At 38.0% G+C, this 19674-nt stretch overlaps 1 protein-coding gene across 1 annotated transcript in view; it reads left to right on the top strand.

Annotated features, from left to right (window-relative positions):
- The first annotated feature begins 17593 nt into the window (after positions 1-17593).
- Positions 17594-19674, top strand: part of LOC115213398 (dynein regulatory complex subunit 2-like) — a 29348-nt gene continuing 27267 nt past the window's right edge. The window contains exon 1 of the mRNA XM_029782348.2: positions 17594-17900. The gene's annotated coding sequence lies outside the window, so the exon portion shown is untranslated. The remainder of the gene's footprint in view (positions 17901-19674) is intronic.

The raw sequence follows: 19674 nt of genomic DNA, 5'->3' as shown, positions 1-19674 counted from the left end.
TAATTATAATATATTTGATTAATTTCTATGTGGGTATTATAGATAATATCATTTCAGTATTGATTGAATAACTAAATAGTAGTTTTTCTCTAAATTCTGTATATATATATATATATATATATAATATATTGTGAATTTTTTATTTAGTGTGCTAAATTGAATTTTTTTCCCTGTTGGCTAGGAATTTTTATATTCGCTAACTATCATTATATATTTATATATATATGTGTGTATATATAATATATATATATATATATATATATATATATATATATATCTTTCTCTTTTACTCTTTCTCTTTTACCCGTTTCAGTCATCCGACCGTGGCCATGCTGGAGCACCACCTTTTATATATATATATATATTATATATATGTATGTATATATATGTATATATATGTGTGTATATATAATATATATATATATATATATATATATATATATATATAGAGAGAGAGAGAGAGAGAGAGAGAGAGAGAGAGAGAGAGATGAGAAAGTTGGTTTGTGAAAGCACGTGGTTGAATATATGGAAAATAGTAAAAAGTGAAAAAACTACAGAAGGCTTGTTTTAAAAGGTTAAAAAATATATATTTGAGTCAATATGTCTGAAGAATGTTATAAATTTTTTTCTTACAATGACATAGTCATTGTAAGAAAAAATTTATAACATTCTTCAGACATATTGACTCAAATATATATTTTTTAACCTTTTAAAACAAGCCTTCTGTAGCTTTTTCACTTTTTACTATTTTCTATATATATATATATATATATAAATTATATTATATTTGTATACAGGTGCAGGTGTGGCTGTGTGGTAAGAAGTTTGCTTCCCAACCATATGGTTCCAAGTTCTGTCCCACTGCATTGCACCTTGGACAAGTGTCTTCTACTATAGCTTCAGGCCGATCAAAGCCTTTTGAGTGGATTTGGTAGACAGAAACTGAAAGAAGCCTGTTGCATGTATGTGTGTACGTGTGTATGTGTGTGTGTGTGTATATGCTTGTATGTCTGTATTTGTCCCCCCCCACCGTCACCTGACAACCGATGTTGCTGTGTTTATATTTCTGTAAGTTAGCGGTTTGGCAAAAGAAACCAATAGAATAAGTCATGGGCTCAATTTGTTTGAATAAAGGTGGTGCTCTAGCATGGCCACAGTCAAATGACTAAGACAAATAAAATAATAAAAGAATATGTATTGTATATATACACATATAATATACATATGTACACACACACACATACATGCACAGATATATGTATGTATATATACATGCATACATATGTATACACATGTGTGTATATGTATGCATGTATGTATGTTTGTACGTATATATTTATGTACGTATGTATGTGTGTATGAATGTATGTTTGTACGAATGTATGTATGTTTGTACGAATGTATGTATGTATGTATGTATGTATGAATGTACGTATGTACATTTGTATGAATGTATGTATGTTTGTATGAATGTATATATGTTTGTACAAATATATGCATGTATGTATGTATGTATGTATGTATGTATGTATGTATGTATGTATGTATGTATGTATGTATGTATGGTATGCATTAATATATGAGAGTAGTATAGTTTCATGAAGCATTGCCTGATACATATAAATGTTTTAAATACTTTTTAATTGTTCTTTGTTTTGAAGACTTTATAAAGAAAAAATAAATGGAAAAAAAAAATTAAGGAAATACCAAAAAAAAAACTTACCTTAGCAGTAGGTTTAAAGCTGCCATTCTCTGATTCCACATCTGTTGTTCTTAAATGACAAACACATGTTAAACCATATTTTCTGCATACCAAAAATTTATCATCCAACTGGCATTCTAGCCATGACAATCCCAGCTTTTCCCATAATTTTATTAATATATATTTCTATTTTTATTAATTTTTATTTTTAGTTTGTCCTGTATGTTGAACCATTGTACAGTTGCCAAGGAACACTTGCCTCCCAGCTGGCTCATGTGACACAATGAAGCATATTGTAGTGTTGTGTAATCAAGTATGTGTCATTTGGGGGTGTTTTGAGATATATTGCAGTGTTGTGCAATATGGTGTAGTTTAGAGTTGTGGGATAGTGTTGTGAAGCACAATGTGACATGGTGCAGTGCTTTGTTGTGTTGCAGTGTAGCACAGTATAAAAGCAAAGATAAATTTACCTTCTTGAGGCACACCAGCTCATAGGGCCGGTTTCCCAGTTTCTAAGGCAAATATATTTTTCACGAGGACGGGATCCTGGTCTGCTGCAGGATTACACACTTTTACCAGCTGAGTGGACTGGAGCAATGAGAAATGAAGTGTCTTGCTCAAGGACATAATGTGTTACTTGATCTAGGATTCAAAACCACAATCATGAGTCCGAAACCCTAACCACTAAGTCACATGCCACCACTAGCGCAGTGTGACTACATTGTATATTATCTTGTGATGTGCATTCAGTGCAGTGTAACATAAAATGATATATCGCAGGATATTATGACATTGTTGGGTGTTGTGCACTGTGACATAATGTGGTATGTATTGTGGAGTGTGGTTAATGCAATTGTGACACTGTGTGGTATGCCATGGTGTTGTTGTATTGTGTGATGCAGAATGGAGTATTGTAGTGTTAGTGCAGAATAATGTAGTGCAGTATGATAGTATTGTAGTGCTGTATGGTCAACCAAAGTATGACATAATTTGGTGTATTGTGGTGTCAGATGATCAGTGCAATGTCATTCACTCTAATATTGTAGACCCGCTTCAGCCACAAATGACCAGGATTGCACCCAGAAAGTTTCCTTCCAAGCCCAGGCAAGGTTGTTTGTGGAAGAACAGCAGATGCTCATGTATACCAGTCCTCGCTCCCCATGCCATCAATTTGTCCAGAGAAAAAGACAAAGGCTAATACGGCTTGGCACCAGTGACATCGCAACTCATTTCTACAGCTAAGTAAGCTGGAGCAACATGAAATAAAGTGTCTTGCTCAAGAACACAACACACAGTCCAGTCCAGGAATCAAACAACCTCACAACTGAAAGCCCAACATTCTAACCACTGAGCCATGTGCTTTCACATGTGACACATACTCAAAGGTGCAGGAGTGTCTGTGTGGTAAGTAGCTTGCTTACCAACCACATGGTTCTTGGTTCAGTCCCACTGCTTGGCACTTTGGGCAAGTGTCTTCTGCTATAGCCTTGGGCCAACCAAAGCCTTGTGAGTGGATTTGGTAGATAGAAACTGAAAAAAGTCTGTCATATATATGTGTATATATATATATATCATCATCATCATATATATATATATATATACTGTCAATAAAAAAGGGTAGAATTAATTAATTATTAATTAATTCAACCGAGCAGTGTTTGGTATGTAAAAAGACCATTTACGGTATATTTGAAATATTAATATTTCAAATATACCGTATATATATATATATATATATGTATGTGTGTGTGTATATGTTTGTGTGTATGTGTTTGTACCCCCAACATCACTTGACAACCGATGCTGGTATGTTTACGTCCCCGTAACTTAGCAGTTCGGCAAAAGTGACAGATAGAATAAGTACTAGGCTAACAAAGAATAAGTCCTGGGGTCGATTTGCTTGACTAAAGGTGGTGCTCCAGCATGGCCTCATTCAAATGATTGAAACAAGTAAAAGAATAAAAGAATTCCAGTATATTACAGTATTGTGTGACATAGTGCAGTGTGACATTATGAAGTATATTGTGGTGTAATGTCATCAAGTACCACATGACACAATGTAGTATGATGTGGCATACTGTATTGGCTGTTGTGTTGTCTAGCTTAGTGTAAGACAATAGCATGTAGTGTCCCTTGATGTGTGATATAATCTAATACAAGAAACACAACATGGCAAAATTCATTACTTTTTAAATTCCGTTTCGTTTAGGTTTCTTCAAGCCATCATAACTAGCTTGATATATTTCTTTATTGCCCACAAGGGGCTAAACATAGAGAGGACAGACAAAGGGATTAAGTCAATTACATAGACTCCAGTGTGTAACTGGTACTTAATTTATCGACCCCGAAAGGATGAAAGGCAAAGTCGACCTCGGCGGAATTTGAACTCACAACGTAATGGCAGACGAAATGCGGCCACGTATTACGCCCGGCGTGCTAACGTTTCTGCCAACTAGCTTGATAGTGAGTCCACCACCTCTAATTAATTAGAAGGAATTACATAAATTACGAAAATTACTGAAACAGAGGAATTACATAAATTCTTCTTGAAGACCAACCAAACAAAGAAAATTCAGTCGCTCTTAATCTTATATAGAAAAAAAAAAGAGGAAGAAAACCTTTATAAACCCAAATGTAAGAAAATGTCAAAACACTGCAAAATCTCATTGGGCTGTGGGTAAGAAGTCACATAGTGAGTTTATTGAAATACTTCCAATATCTCCAGAGATTTGGTTTTCAGTAACAAGAGAAAGAAATCTAATTAAAAAATTAAAAGAAAGAGTAAATTAAAAATGACAATAAAGAACTGTTGGAGAAATGTGGAATATTTAACCCAAATTATAGGGTAGTTCTAAGTTAAAATGTACATAAATTTACACGTATATCCAGTGTTGGGTAATTATTGTGTTATATCTTGATTTCAACCTAACTGGGTCTCATTCACCATCAGTATTTTCTCTATCCCTGTACCTTTTACTTGTCTCAGTCCTTAGACTGCAACCATGCTGGGGCACTGCCTTGAGGAATTTTACTTGAATGAATCAACCTCAATACTTTTGCTTTTTAAGCCGGTTAATTATCCTATATGAGTTTTTAGTAAACTGCTAAGTCACGGGGATGTAAGCACACCAACACCGGTTATCAAGCAGCAGCAGGGGACAAACACAGACAGAAGCACACACAGACACACATACATATCTATATGATAGGCTTCTTTCAGTTTTCATCTACCAAATCCACTCACAAGGTCTTGGTCAGCCAAAGGCTATAGTAGAAGACACTTACCCAAGGTGCCATGTAGTGGGACTGAACCCAGAACCATATGGTTGGGAAGAAAACTTCTAACCACACAGCCACACCTGCAACCTAATGTATAGTCAGAACTTTAGTTCAATGTCTTACCAGATTGTTGTTGTTGCTCTTTAGCCTGAGATCCCTCTTGATTGAGCCTTACTTACTTTTATACCCTTGCCAAACATCAGATATATAATTTAACGATGTGGAGGTAAAAACAATGCATTCACACAATGTACTTCACAAGACTCCAAAATGCCCTCTCAGCGACTCCTACCGACCTCTCGTCTCAACCAATACACTACTCTTTATTAGAGTTCGTCTAGTCCATTCTACCAATCCCCCAGGGATGTCAATGACTCTCGCCATAACATCTCCCCCTTTGAGATTGACCTACGTTGGTAGTTAATATTATTATTTTTATTTATTTATTTTTCTTTCATCACATTTCCCTTTTAATATTTTCCTCCTGGGGAAGTTTAATATTTTTTCCGTTTAGGCACCACTTCCAACCATTCTGTTTGTTTCCTAATTTTTGTGCTGCTACGCCTAGGTTTGATTTCTTGTGGCATTGGAACGTCAAAGGTGTCATAGAACACTTCCATGGGTAGCTCTTTTCTTTTTTCCATGTATCTATTTTTTAGCTGGTTTAAATACCTTCTGTGTTCCCATTTTCGCCTCTTATCATATATGTCATTTTGCCTATTCTTTTTGTTACTACTCTGTCTTCCCAACCTTATCTTCCGTTTTTGTATATTTTGAAAAACACCTTCTCACCGATATTAAAATGCTTTGTCGTATATTTAGTATTTTCCCTATTTGTTTTTCTTACTGGTAACAGCTTGTCAAAAATTGACTTTATTTTTCGAGCAAACATTAGTTCCGCAGGTGTTTGGTGTTATCCTATAAATCATCAAGAATTGTGTCAATGCTGCGTCATTGACAAGCTCGTTTCTTGATTTCTTTAACGTTCTTTTAAATGTATCCACGAACCTTTCCGCTTGCCCGTTTGACCTTGGATGACACGGAGGAATAGTAATATGTTCAACTGAGTACATCATGCAAACATTTTTTATATTCATTTTCCGTGAATTGTGTTCCGTTATCGGAGACTACGGTATCCGGGACACCATACCTAACAAAAAGATCGTGTAGAAATTCTATTGTTACCCTGAATGTCGGTTTTCTACATTTACACATTTCTAGCCATTTAGTAAAGCTGTTTATCACTATTAGTTAATGTGATCGGTTTAATGGTCCTGCCAAGTCTGTGTAGTCTGGAGCCTGGAATATCGGTCTTGGGCTAAGGTTGAAATCTTATAGGTGGTGATTTCACTACAAGAGCACAATCTCTGCAGGATTTTAACAACTTCTCAATGTTGCATCTAGAGCAACATTATACAATTACATCCTTTATTTTTTTATAAAGACTATTATAATAAAACTAGTAGTATCGCCCAGCGTTGCTCGGGTTTGTTTCGACCCTTTAGAATTGGAATTTTTGGAAAGTAAAAATTTTGCATTATGTAACTTGTTATTCTCTTTAAGTGAACATTTTTCTGGTTGAAATACACCGAAAAATGGCGACACAGCAGTCAAAAAATCGTAAAAAATAGGGATTTTCATAGAAAAAAGCACCTTTTTGATGTAAATAATTTTTGGTCTCAACATGGTCCCATTTGAATTTTTGAATTTTATCTTCTATGGAATGAAGCGCAAGCCTTCGTCTATCATACTTTCAATTTTGGTCAACTTGCGCCGCAGAGTCTCGGAGGAGATAGTGTTAGTTGAAGGCTACCAAACCTGCCACACACAGACAATTTCAGCTTTATATATATGGATTTGAAGGCAGTTTGGCTGCTATTTTAGGCAATCAGAGCAAGACGGTCTTCAGAGTATTATAGGCCCTTGGACAAGGCAATAATGGGACTCTACATACACAATCTAGATGTATGGGCTCCCAAATGGGCTTCTAAACTTGTGAAATCCCGAAGCAACTGCCCAGAGTGAGCATGCTTTAAGATGACCCTGAATCAGAGCGTGTACGAGGTAAGTCGATCAGTTAGAAATAATCAAATCTCCCTTTGATAAAGAAAACATATGTCTGAAGGAAAAAAAAAAGAGGATAGCTGGAATGCCTTCTGCTTATGGATCTGCTTGATCAGGGTTAACCTGTGGCTAAATAACTAGAATCGAAAATACCACACAACTACAGAATGGGTGTGTGGTTAAGAAGGTCGCTTTGCAACCACGTAGTTTTGGGTTCTGTCTCACTGCGCGACACATTGAGCAAGTGTCTTCTATTATAACCCTGGCTCGACCAGTGCTTTGCGAGTGAATAGACAGACAGACAGACAGACAGACAGACAGACAGACAGATAGATAGATAGATAGATAGATAGATAGATAGATAGATAGATAGATAGATGGATGGATAGATAGAAATGAGCGTGTGTATGTCTTTGTCACACCTTCACGGCTTTACGAATGGTGTTGGTTTGCTTACGTCCCAAAACTTAGCAGTTCAACAAAAGTAACCGCTTTGATAAGTTCCAAACTTTAAAAATCATAAGTGCTGATGTCAATCTGTTTGACTAAAGCCCTTGAAGCTGGTGCCCCAGCATGGTCGCAGTCCTATGACTGAAACAGTAAAAGGAAAGAGTAACGGAAATAATTTGTTGAATGAAACTTTTATCACGTCTGAAAATTCTTTAAAGATAACTTTGCACGCAAAGCCCCTCACTCATTTTTGTCACAGAAATAATAAATCTAAACTGACACTATCCACCGCATCCCTTTCAACAAGACATTAAGATGTGACCCGAGGAAGATTTGGCTGCTGTTCGTTGCTGGCCGAAGAATCACGAAGCAGTTCTTGTCGCTGACACGAAATATCTCTCTGTTTGCTAAAGTAAACGTGATAATTTTCGAAGTTTCAGCATTTGTTTGTTTCTGACCTATTTATATATAAATCTATATCCACGTACGACGGAGGACAGTATCCCCAAAAACTAATGACCCCTGTTATAGTTCTGGTCAAACACTACTTTTGGGGTTCCAGGTATTAGGTGAAACTAACTCGTCCTGTCACGTTCCAGTGAAAGCAAACAAATAATCTACAGCAAAAGAACTTCAGGAATAAATATCCATATAGGTCGCCTCAATCATTTGAGGGAAACTTGGGGTGGAGATGGGGGCATTATTTTAAATATCCCAGGGGCGGGGAAGTTTTAATGCATAAAACCCATACGTGATTTGAAAAGTAATGGTTCTCTAATTTTAGACATCTTTGCGTATACAATTAATATAATTAATGAAGGATGTCGCACCGGAGAACGACAACGTACAGTACTGTGCAAAAGTTTTCGGCCACTTTAAACTATCGAAAATTTTTAATTGCCAATTTATAAGTGGATGTTTCGCATTGCGATTTTTACAGATGAAACATTGGCCCTGTTGGAGTCATTTTCATACCTAATCGCTATATCTTGTAGTAGGGGTTCTGAATGAGAGAGGAAGATGCGAGACAACCACTAAAAATGGCCATCCAAAAGGTTTTGGCCACCTCACATAAACCAATCAAGATACAGTGTTTTAAAACAGAAAAATGTCTATAATGAAAATTTATTGCATAATGTTGATTTCAAGAAGTTACTGTACATTGTTATTATTTCGTGTGGCTTCCCTTAGCTTGAACAATTGCTTCAATGCGCCTTGGAAGAGATGCGTACAAATCCTTCACCATCTTCACAGGTATCAGAAGTCATTCTCTGTGGCTGAGCTCCCGCAACTCTTCAAGTTTGCGTGGATTCTTCTGACGAACTCTTCTCTTTAGTTCTGTCTACATTTGCTCGATGATATTTAAAGTCAGGGCTCTGGGTTGGCCAATCTTTCAATACGGTAACACCTTCATCAGCCAGACTCTGTTGTGTTGCATGCGATCTATGACATGGGGCTCCGTCATGCTGAAAAATCTCACCTTCATCCAAGTCTGATATCAAATTGTCCTTCAGCAACTGGATGTATTTGGCACTATTCAAGTTATCGTCAATTTTAAACCAACTTTCTTGAACCATCACTTTTTATGTATCCCCAAAGCATCAAACTCTTACTCCAAAACTTCACTCTCTTCATCGTGTAACGTGGGTCGTTTCGCTTTCCCTAGTGGTTGTGTTTGCAGAAAGCTAGGGCACCAACTTCAAGAAATGACCTCTGTATGTCCGCTTATATTGTGTAGTTTAAGCGCAGAACTTTCAAAAGCACCTTTCATATCTTACCCTTAAATGACAAGATTGATAGGCCGAAATCTCTGCTATAAGCGAATAGAAAGGTTAGCAGATCGGATGTCGGCAAGGTTTACTGCCCCCCCCCCCCACCACCACCACCACCATACACACGCGCACATGCGTGTGTAAATGTGTTTGTGCTTTTAGAGTATCTTGTCGGTGGGTTTCAAATTCGACGTAGCGAAATTTCGCACGCAGTCGCGGGGCCCCTCAGCTTGAGTCTATATTGTTCCTCATCTTGCAAGAAACTGTAACCAAATCGCGTTCATATTACACCCGGCTTTCGTAAAAACGAAAATATAGATGGAGCAATACAAAAAAGATGGGATGGCCATAGATGGAACGGTTTTCTCATGGGTTTGTTCAATTAAGGTTGATTTAGGGATAAACGACAATAACAGAAATCGCAGTGAATCAAAGATAAAGCCCCTATGTGGTCATTTACCATGTTAAAAACAGCAGTCAAATCTCACACAAATTTCACTCCTGCTGGATTTGAACAGTGGATTTAAATATGTTTGTTCCTTCTCGAGCCATGCCTGGCTCATAAGAGCCGGTTTCCCGGCTTCCTTGATGTATAGGTTCCCCACCTGGATGGGACACCGATCCGTCGCAGGTGAGCTGCAAGATGCAGGAGGAAAGAGTGAGAGAAAGTTGTGGCGAAAGAGTCAGCAGAAGTTCGCCATTACCTTCTGCCGGAGCCGCGCGGAGCTTAGGTGTTTCGCTCATAAACACACACATCGCCCGGACTGAGATTCGAACCCGCGATCCCTCTGCTCTAACCACTAGGCCATGTGCCTCCACCGATTTAAATATAGAAATGAAATAACGAAAACTGTTTGTTCTAAAGCTCTAGTCATTCTACCTTTCATCTGTCTCCATAGTTTATAACAAAGCTGCTGCTTTACCAATTGTAGCTTCTGCCAGTCTCGATGATTTCTTATTGACACATACACAAGGCTATCACTTAACTCATTCTATCGTCCATCAACCTCAATAAGTTTTAACACTGACAATTTTACCAAACCTCCGTACAAATTATTGTAGTGTACAGGCGGCGAGCTGGCAGAAACGTTAGCACGCCGGGTGAAATGCGTAGCGGTATTTCGTCGGACGTTACGTGCTGAGTTCAAGTTACGCCGAGGTCAACTTTGCCTTTCATCCTTTCGAGGTCGATAAATTAAGTACCAGTTATGCAATAGGGTCGATATAATCGACTTAATCTGTTTGTCTGTCCTTGTTTGTCCCCTCTATGTTTAGCCTCTTGTGGGTATTAAAGAAATAGGTATTTCGTCTGCCATTACGTTCTTAGTTCAAATTCCGCCGAGGTCCACTTTGCTTTCACCCTTTCAGGGTCGATTAAATAAGTACCAGTTACGCACTGGGGTCGATGTAATCAACTTACTCCCTTTGTCTGTCCTTGTTTGTCCCCTCTACGTTTAGCCCCCTGTGTGCAATAAAGAATTTTTTTTTGATTACTGTATTTAATTTAATTAGAAGGATAGCAATTTTGCGGGGGAGAAGGCGGTCAGTACCAACGATCGCAGCGCTTGACTAGTGCAGTTTTTTTTTTTCCCCGAGGGATGAAATGCAAAGTTGATTTCGACAGGATTTGAGCTCAGAATGCGAAGAATCAGAAGCCAAGCATTTTTAACGTCGCTCTCACGGTACTGTCGGCTGAAAGCACAGATCATGCAATTTAAAGGGATAGGTAAACCGATCAAAGCTTATTTTATTGATCGCGGAAGGAAGAAAGCCAAAGTTGAACACAGCAGGATTTGAAAAACAGAACTCTGTATGTGTGTAACTCTGTGTGTGTGTGTGAGAGAGAGAGAGAGAAAAAAGTGAGAAAGAGAAAAATAAAGACAAGGATAGAGAGTGAGTGTGTGAGAGAGAAAGAGAGTGTGAGAGAAAAAGGGAGTGTGTGAGAGAGAAAGAGAGTGTGAGAGAAAAAGGGAGTGTGTGAGAGAGAAAGAGAGTGTGTGTAAGAGAGAAAGAAACGAGAGAGTGTTTTTGTGTGCGCGCACGCGAGTAAATGCATAAGACGACTTTATTTTAAAATGTCCTTACGCGTTTGCCATCTTTATAATACATTTGTACATGTAAGCATGTAAATATGTATGCATGTACACACACACACACACACACACACACACACCTTTCTCTGTTTTTTGTTCACTTCATATTATCAGCTAGTATCCTCCACTAAGACCGTTGTAGAACAATTAGCAAAGAGATATTGAAAAAAAAAAACTGTGAGCACCTACAGATACTCAGCATATCAAATTTCCTTCCTCAATGGATGCTTCACCCTGGTTTACCTTTGTCGAAGAGGCTAACAGAGCGATTCAAATCAAATTCGAAATAATGTTTCGATTTTTGTGTTGAATTCACATTTAACACACAAGTGTAACTTCAGAATAGAATAAAAATAAAAAATAAAATTATTTCAATTAAAGGGAGGCAACACCGTATAACCTATCAAGGGAGGTAAATCAGATTTTAATAGCTTTTTCTTGCTATTAATTTAATTTGCATCGTATATACAGCATTTTTTGAAAGAGTGTGTGTGTGTGTGTGTGTGTGTGTGTGTGTGTGTGCGCGCGCGTGTGTGTGTGTGTGTGTGTGGTGTGTGTGTGTGTGTGTGGTGTGTTGTGTGTGTGTGTGTTGTGTGTGTGGTGTGGTGTGTGTGTGGTGTGTGTGTGTGTGTGTGTGTGTGTGTGTGTGTGTGTGTGTGTGTGTGTGTGTGTGTGTGTACAGGCGCGCGTTTGTACCTTTGTATATATGATCATGATTTAAATTTGAAAGCCAAGTGAAACGAGAAGCATACTTTCGCTGTCTCAATAACTTACAGGTATCATAGTACCGCTTGTGCTAGTATCAATGTTGGTGTTATCAAATTTCACACATGATTCACAAGCCTAGTTCCACATGGTGTAAGATACATTTTATAATCCGGTTTGAATTACGTTACTTTGATAAGTAAAATTTGTTTCTCTTATTTATAACAGAAGGTACAAACCAGTCAGTAATTTAAGTCGGGAAATCGGCATAATTACAGACTTATATAAGAAAACGTTCAAAAAGGAATTTTAAACGCACCTTTACACCTGCACATCTGATACTGACAGCGTCACAATATGTACGTATGTTTGAAATTAATATGTATGCTTTTAAATTCACTGACAGCTGGATCATAAAATTATATAATTGATATGAAGGCGGCGAGCTGGCAGAAACGTCAGCACGCCGGGCGAAATGCGTTGCCGTATTTCGTCTGCCGTTACGTTCTGAGTTCAAATTCCGCCGAGGTCGACTTTGCCTTTCATCCTTTCGGGGTCGATAAATTAAGTACCAGTTATTACTGGGGTCGATGTAATCGACTTAATCCCTTTGTCTGTCCTTGTCTGTCCTTGTTTGTCCCCTCTCTGTTTAGCCCCTTGTGGGCAATAAAGAAATACATAATATAATATAATTGATGCTCAGAATACTTATTATACTGTTTGGTTTATAACAACAACGCGTGATAATGGTTTATAGTAGCAACGTATGAATACATTAATTGCTCCGATCCATTTTCTCGTGCTCAAATCGGAAGCAACGCATTGCTATTATTGTTATAGCATAGATTAGCCATACTAAAATGAAACCATAACAAAATTCTTTTTACTCTTTTACTCGTTTAAGTCAACTGAATGCGGCCTTATTGGAGCACCGCTTTGAAGGGCTTTAGTCGAGCAAATCGACCTCAAGATTTTTTTAAAGCCTAGTACTTATTCTATCAGTTTCTTTTTGCCGAACCGCTACCTTATGGGGGAGGTAAATACACCAACATCCGTTGTCAAGCGGTGATGGGAAGACGCACACACGTGTATGTGTGTGTGTATTTTTTTTTCAAGCTGTACAAATAACACGGAAAAAATGAATAAACAGTTACCAGGGTAGCAAAAAAATTCACAAAAGTACCAAGGCTGTTACAGCCTACTTATAAAGGTAGAAATTCCAGAGTTTAGTGAAATGTTTTTGTATTACATAGATAAATAAAGAAATGGAGTTAAACGTAATTGTAAGTGTTATTCAAATCTTTATACTTCCGATATATGTTTCGAAGAAAACATTGGTCTTATTTCAGAAGGAATAAAATGATGTAAAACAATGCGATCTTTTCATCAGGAAAAAAAAAGAGAGACACAAAACACATCAATAAGACATTTTAACCGAATGTAATTACTGCGTATATGTTGAAGGGAACGCTGGCAAGTAATTTTTTTCTTAACCGTAAATAGATTTAACGTCAAGTGCATTTTACACGACGAGCTTCTTCCAGTTTCTTATTTCTTTATTGCCCACAAGGGGCTAAACATAGAGGGGACAAACAAGGACAGACAAAGGGATTAAGTCGATTACATCGATCCCAGTGCCTAACTGGCACTTAATTTATCGACCCCGGAAGGATGAAAGCAAAGTCGACCTCGGCGGCATTTGAACCCAGGACGTAACGGCAGACGAAATACAGCTACGCATTTCGCCCGGCATGCTAACATTTCTGCCAGCTCGCCGCCTTCCAGTTTCTGTCTACCAAATCCACTCACAAGCCTTTGGTCGGTCCGAGGTTATAGTAGAAGACACTTGACCAAGGTACCGCGCAGATTTCAAATTAATTACATCTCTGCACAGTTCTTAGAAGCTATTACATTTAAGCAAAGTTCTAGATTATTATTGTCACTGCTGCTGCTTTTATTGTTGCTATTGTTGTTTAGCCCCTGGTCAGCCCTAATCGAAGACTTATGATCAAAGATGTTCACAGCTTGACAAATGTGCATCCAGGATCATGTTATCCGATATGTCCTTCCTTAAGTTACGCCTCTACAAGTTTCAAAGGATATATGAAGAGTTCCCTTGTTTGTTGGTATATCATAAGATGGTTAAATATTATACAAAATCTAAAATAATTAATTCACTTACGATTCCGGAAAAACTGTTTTCAATAGTTTCTTATCATAGAAAGTAATTTTTACTTAGTGCAGATTCTACTGACACAGGAAAGAAGTAAATTTATGAATGAATCTCTGAAATTTTGATAAATGTTGTCTCTACTGCACAATGCCAGAAGAACATCATACAAAGACTGGCAATCTTTTCTTATAGAAGCTCAATCATTGTTGAATAATATATATATATATATAAAAGATATTTGGAGAAATTTCATGGTTACACTAAAATGAATAACATTACTGTTCGAGGGTGTCCAGCTAATAACGTGGGTAATTATCTCGTGGTAAATAAATCGTTTGCAATTCCATTGCAAGGGGAATTACATCGCCGTACCAAATATATTACTGGTAAGTGATCTGTCAGGCTTTATACTCGCTGAGTAAATGCATCGTTAACCAATAACAATTTTATCCGTAGAGTAAATACAACGTTAAACATTATTTAAAGTTTTATTCGTAGTGAATTCTATTGACAGTGAAAAAAAAAAAAAATTCAAAGAGCAAAATTATTAAAATTAGGTATGGGCAAGGCTGTGTGGCTTGGAAACTCGTTTTGCGACCACATGGTCTCAGGTTCAGTCCCACCCCGCGGCATCTTGAGAAAGTGTATTCTACTATAGCCCTGGTCTGGCTAATGCCTTAAGAGTGGACGCCCATCATGTGTCTGTGTCTCTTTGTGCTTATGTTTGTCCCCCACCACCGCCTGATAACCGGTGTTGGTTTGTTTATATTTCTATTAATTGGTGGTTCTGTAAAAGAGATCAATAGAATGATTACCAGACCTGGAAAATAAGTCCTGGTGTCGATGTGTTCGGTGAAAATTCTTCAAGGCAATGCCCCAGCATGATCGCAGTTCAATGACTGAAACATGGTAAAAGAGAAAAGGCCAAAATTAATTAATTAATTAATTAATTAATTAAAAAGAAAACAAATAATAAAAGTTATTTTTGAAAATATAATCACCAAAAAAATGTAAAAAATGTAACACAAATTTATATTGTAAGATAGAAGAAACATTTTCAAACGACAAATTGTGGCCAATGTCTCTTATACAATTCAATATCTTGTGAGTTTGATATATCGTGTCTCCTTCAACGTTGTACATATTGCTATATCAATACATTGTACATGTCGCAAAAATAATATTGACTTCGATTTTTACTCAATATGAATAGCACAGGACTAGAAATCACGAGGTTGCTAATAGTGCTGGACCTCACTGCCACTGATGACCCCCTCCTGGCAAAGGAGAGATCACCAATAATAGACTACGTCACAAAGACTGCCCCCCCCCTCGGCAACTTAACGGGGCGGAGAGCGGGGGGCACTCCGAACTGGCGACGCTTTTATGTGACTGGTTTTTGGGGTCCGCTGTATAAGTCTGTATAATGCCTATTTCTTTACTACCCACAAGGGGCTAAACACAGAGAGGACAAACAAGGACAGACACACGGATTAAGTCGATTATATCGACCCCAGTGCGTAACTGGTACTTATTTAATCGACCCCGAAAGGATGAATTGCAAAGTCGACCTCGGCGGAATTTGAACTCAGAACGTAACGGCTGACGAAATACCGCTAAGCATCTCGCCCGGCGTGCTAACGTTTCTACCTGCCCGCCGCCTTTAAAAATCTGTATAATACCTCGGGATCTGAGTAGCAACAGATGCAAGGGTTGCCTCAAGTGACACGTTCTAGCTACTCACCGAGCCCTGTATTTGACTGACACGTTATTTTATCTACCTGTGAGGAGTAAATACGCAAAGTTGAGCTTGGTGGAATATGAACTCTGATCATGGTTTCTGGTTTAAGCTGCAGTTTGAGGAATGGAGATTAGTCGATAACATCGACTCTGGTAACTTGACAGGTATTTTATTTTGTTGACCTCTGATGGATGAAAGACCAAGTTAATCCGGTGGTATTTGAACTCAGAACGTGAGGAGTTGGAATAAATACCACGAGACAGTTTACCCGCGGTTCTAACGATTCTGTTAATCTACCACCTTAATAATTGCTTAATTTTGGCCCAAGGTCAGCAATTTCGCGGGAATGGTTAAGTCTATTGCGTCAATCTCATTACTCAGCTGGTACTTATTTTATCGACCCTGGCAGGATAAAAGCTAAGTTGATCTCGGTGGAATTTGAACGCAATGAAATGCCGCCAACGGTTCGTCGCCTTGCACCACCTTAATAATACTTTCTAAATATAGGGACAAGGCCTGAACTTTTAGAGGAGAGGGCCACTCGATTACATCGACCCCAGTACTCAGCTGGTACTTAATTTATCGACCCCTAAAGGATGAAAGACAAAGTCAACCTCGGCGGAACTTAAGCGATGTGAGCTAAATAATACAATGCGCAGACATGTCATATTTATATTCGTGCTGGGTTCAGGCGGCGAGCTGGAAGAATCGTTTAGCACGCCGGGTATAAGACTTAGCAGCTTTTCTTCCGCCCTTACGTTAAAAGGTGGCGAGCTGGTAGAAACGTTAACACGCCGGGCGAAATGCTCAGCGGTATTTCGTCTGCCGAAGGCGGCAGGCTGGCAGAAACGTTAGCACGCCGGGCGAAATGCTTAGCGGTATTTCGTCTGCCGTTTCGTTGTGAGTTCAAATTCCGCCGAGGTCGACTTTGCTTTTCATCCTTTCGGGGTCGATAAATTAAGTACCAGTAACGTACTGGGGTCGATGTAATCGACTTAATACCTATGTCTGTCCTTGTTTGTCCACTCTGTGTTTAGCCCCTTGTGGGTAATAAAGAAATAGGTATTTCGTCTGCCGCTACGTTTTGAGATCAAATTCCGCCGAGGTTGACTTTCAGGGTCGATAAAATTAAGTACCAGTTACGCATTGAGATCGATATAATCAAATTAATCCATTTGTCTGTCTTTGTTTGTCCTCTCTGTGTTTAGCCCCTTGGGGTAGTGGAGAAATATTTCGTCTCTCTTGCGTTCTTGAGTTCAAATTTCTCCGAGGTCGACTCTGACTTTCATCCTTTCGGGGTCGATAAATTAGGTACCAGTTGCGTACTGGAGTCGATTTAATCGACTGGCTCCCTACACCAAAATTTCGGGTCTTGTGCCTAGAGTAGAAAAGGAAAAAAAAAAAAAGTATATTCGTGCTAGGTTTGCTGAAGTGTGAAAATGTGTGTGTGCGTGTGTGCGAGAGAGAGAAAGAAATCGAAAGACAGGCAAAATAGGAAAAGCATATAAACAGAGAGAATGAGGGAGTGACAGTCGGAAAGAGGGAGAGAGAGAAATGTAGAAATGCCGATTGTTATTGATTGACAATGGACTGTTTGTTTGGCGTGACGATATAAACAAATCCTCGATAGCAAGACAATTCTGTCGTCTGGTTGTCAAGGTAACAACCAGTTTTCGGCAAACATACTGTCGTAAAGCTACAACACGTTTGTCAACAGTATATATATTTTCAGTTTGTAGATACACAGATATATATATACACATATGTATCTGTTTACTTATATGCATAACTAAAAAATGTTCACGTATGTTCTTTTGTTGAGGAGTAAAGCGCTGAAGTGACCTGAGTAGAAGAGAAAAACATTCGTTAGCGGAAAGAAGGAAGAGAAATTGAGAACCGGAGATAGCAAAACCAAATTTCCGTATGTTCTGTTTGATATTTTCACATTTATTATATTCATTCTCGTTGGGATGTTGTGAGCTGGGGTAACTGAAGTTGTATTATGCATCTGCGCACGCGCGTGCATGTTACGGTGTTTGTATATGAGTATGTGTGTATATGTATACACACACAGACACACGCACACACACACACACACAAACATACACACACACGCACACACACACATATATATATATATATATATATATATATATAGAGAGAGAGAGAGAGAGAGAGAGAGAGAGAGAGAGAGAGAGAGACAAAACCACTATTATGCAAATCAAACAAAGAAAGACTTAATCCAATACATAAAAAATTTTATATAAATTAAATATAATTAAGATATCCACTACGATCGTTTCTTGTCACTTCTATTGACATTCATCAGGTGGTTTCAAGACCTTCTTTGCAAGTTTATATATATATATATATTATATATATATATATATATATATATATTATATATATATATATATATATATATATAGATGAAACCTTAGCGACTGAAGAAGGGGATTTTTCGTTGTGCTTATTGTCCTGTATCTCTTTTTTTGCTTGTCTTGTTCCTTGGTTTGTGTCTATGTTTTTCGTCTCTCTATGTGTTCGACGTCTTTTTGGTGTCCTGTACACATATATGCGTGTATATGTACATGTAGAGGTAGGTACGTACATATATGTTTATATATATGCATATGTTCTATTTTATTAACATATATATATATATATATATATATATATATATATATATATATATATATATATATATATATATATATATATATATGTATATATCCAAGAGATATAATATTATTAAAAGTAATATTACTATTCAGCAAGAGAGAGCACCGTAAGAGGTAGAATTATAAATATGAAATGAATGAACACGAAGTACGTTCTTTGCTAGAAATAACACCGATAATTTATTGGCTGCTATTTCTAGCAAAGAACGTCCTTCGTGTACATTCACTTCATATTTATGTATATACATGTGTATGTTTTTAGCGGTGGGCAAAATTGGTAACCGGGGCAAAATGAGTAACCTCTGATTTCTCATTATTTTCTCCCGACTTGTTTGAAACCATTACATTCCATCGTTTTGTATGGTTTCATAATATTTAGAAGTAAAAATCGGTCAGCATAGTTGTTGTTTTCTTCTTCCAATCAGGACTCACGCTATTAGCCACAAAGAATAATCTCTAAATCGTTCCTACTTTAAGCTACTAAGAATGCGTGCGGCAACTTGATCCACTCATCACACGCGATGGACTGGCGGCAGCACGCGCGCGAAAGCTACGTTGTTATCCTCATTCCGTAAACGGTGGCTTTTAACGGGTGGAGAGCTGAACCATCCTGGGATACAGAGGATTCGCAATCTAGACTAGGGTCTGAAAGTTTACCACATCATAGTGGGTTACACCATGGTTCCTCTGGTCTGTGGCAGAAGTAGGAAGAAAGAATGAGAGAAAGTTGGGGTGAAAGAGTACAGCGGGGGTTCACCCCCAACCCCCGCCGGTGCCTCGTGGAGCTTTGGTGTTTGTGCTCAATAAGCACTCACAATGACCGGTCTGGGAATCGAAACCGCGCTCTTACTACCACAAGTCCGCTGTAACCACTGGGCTACTGCGCCTCCACTAGTTGTTGTTGTTGTGGCAGGTCCTCTTTTTTCAAGAAATTTTTCCTCAACTCGATTGTAATTGTGGTTGCTAATAAAATATCTGGATAATTTTTGGTGTTTAACAATCAATATTCTTTTC

This window comes from Octopus sinensis, linkage group LG6 (assembly GCF_006345805.1).
Source record: "Octopus sinensis linkage group LG6, ASM634580v1, whole genome shotgun sequence".
NCBI classification, from domain to species: domain Eukaryota; kingdom Metazoa; phylum Mollusca; class Cephalopoda; order Octopoda; family Octopodidae; genus Octopus; species Octopus sinensis.
Note: the sequence above shows the minus strand (reverse complement) of the source record. Positions and strands in the feature narration are given on the sequence as shown.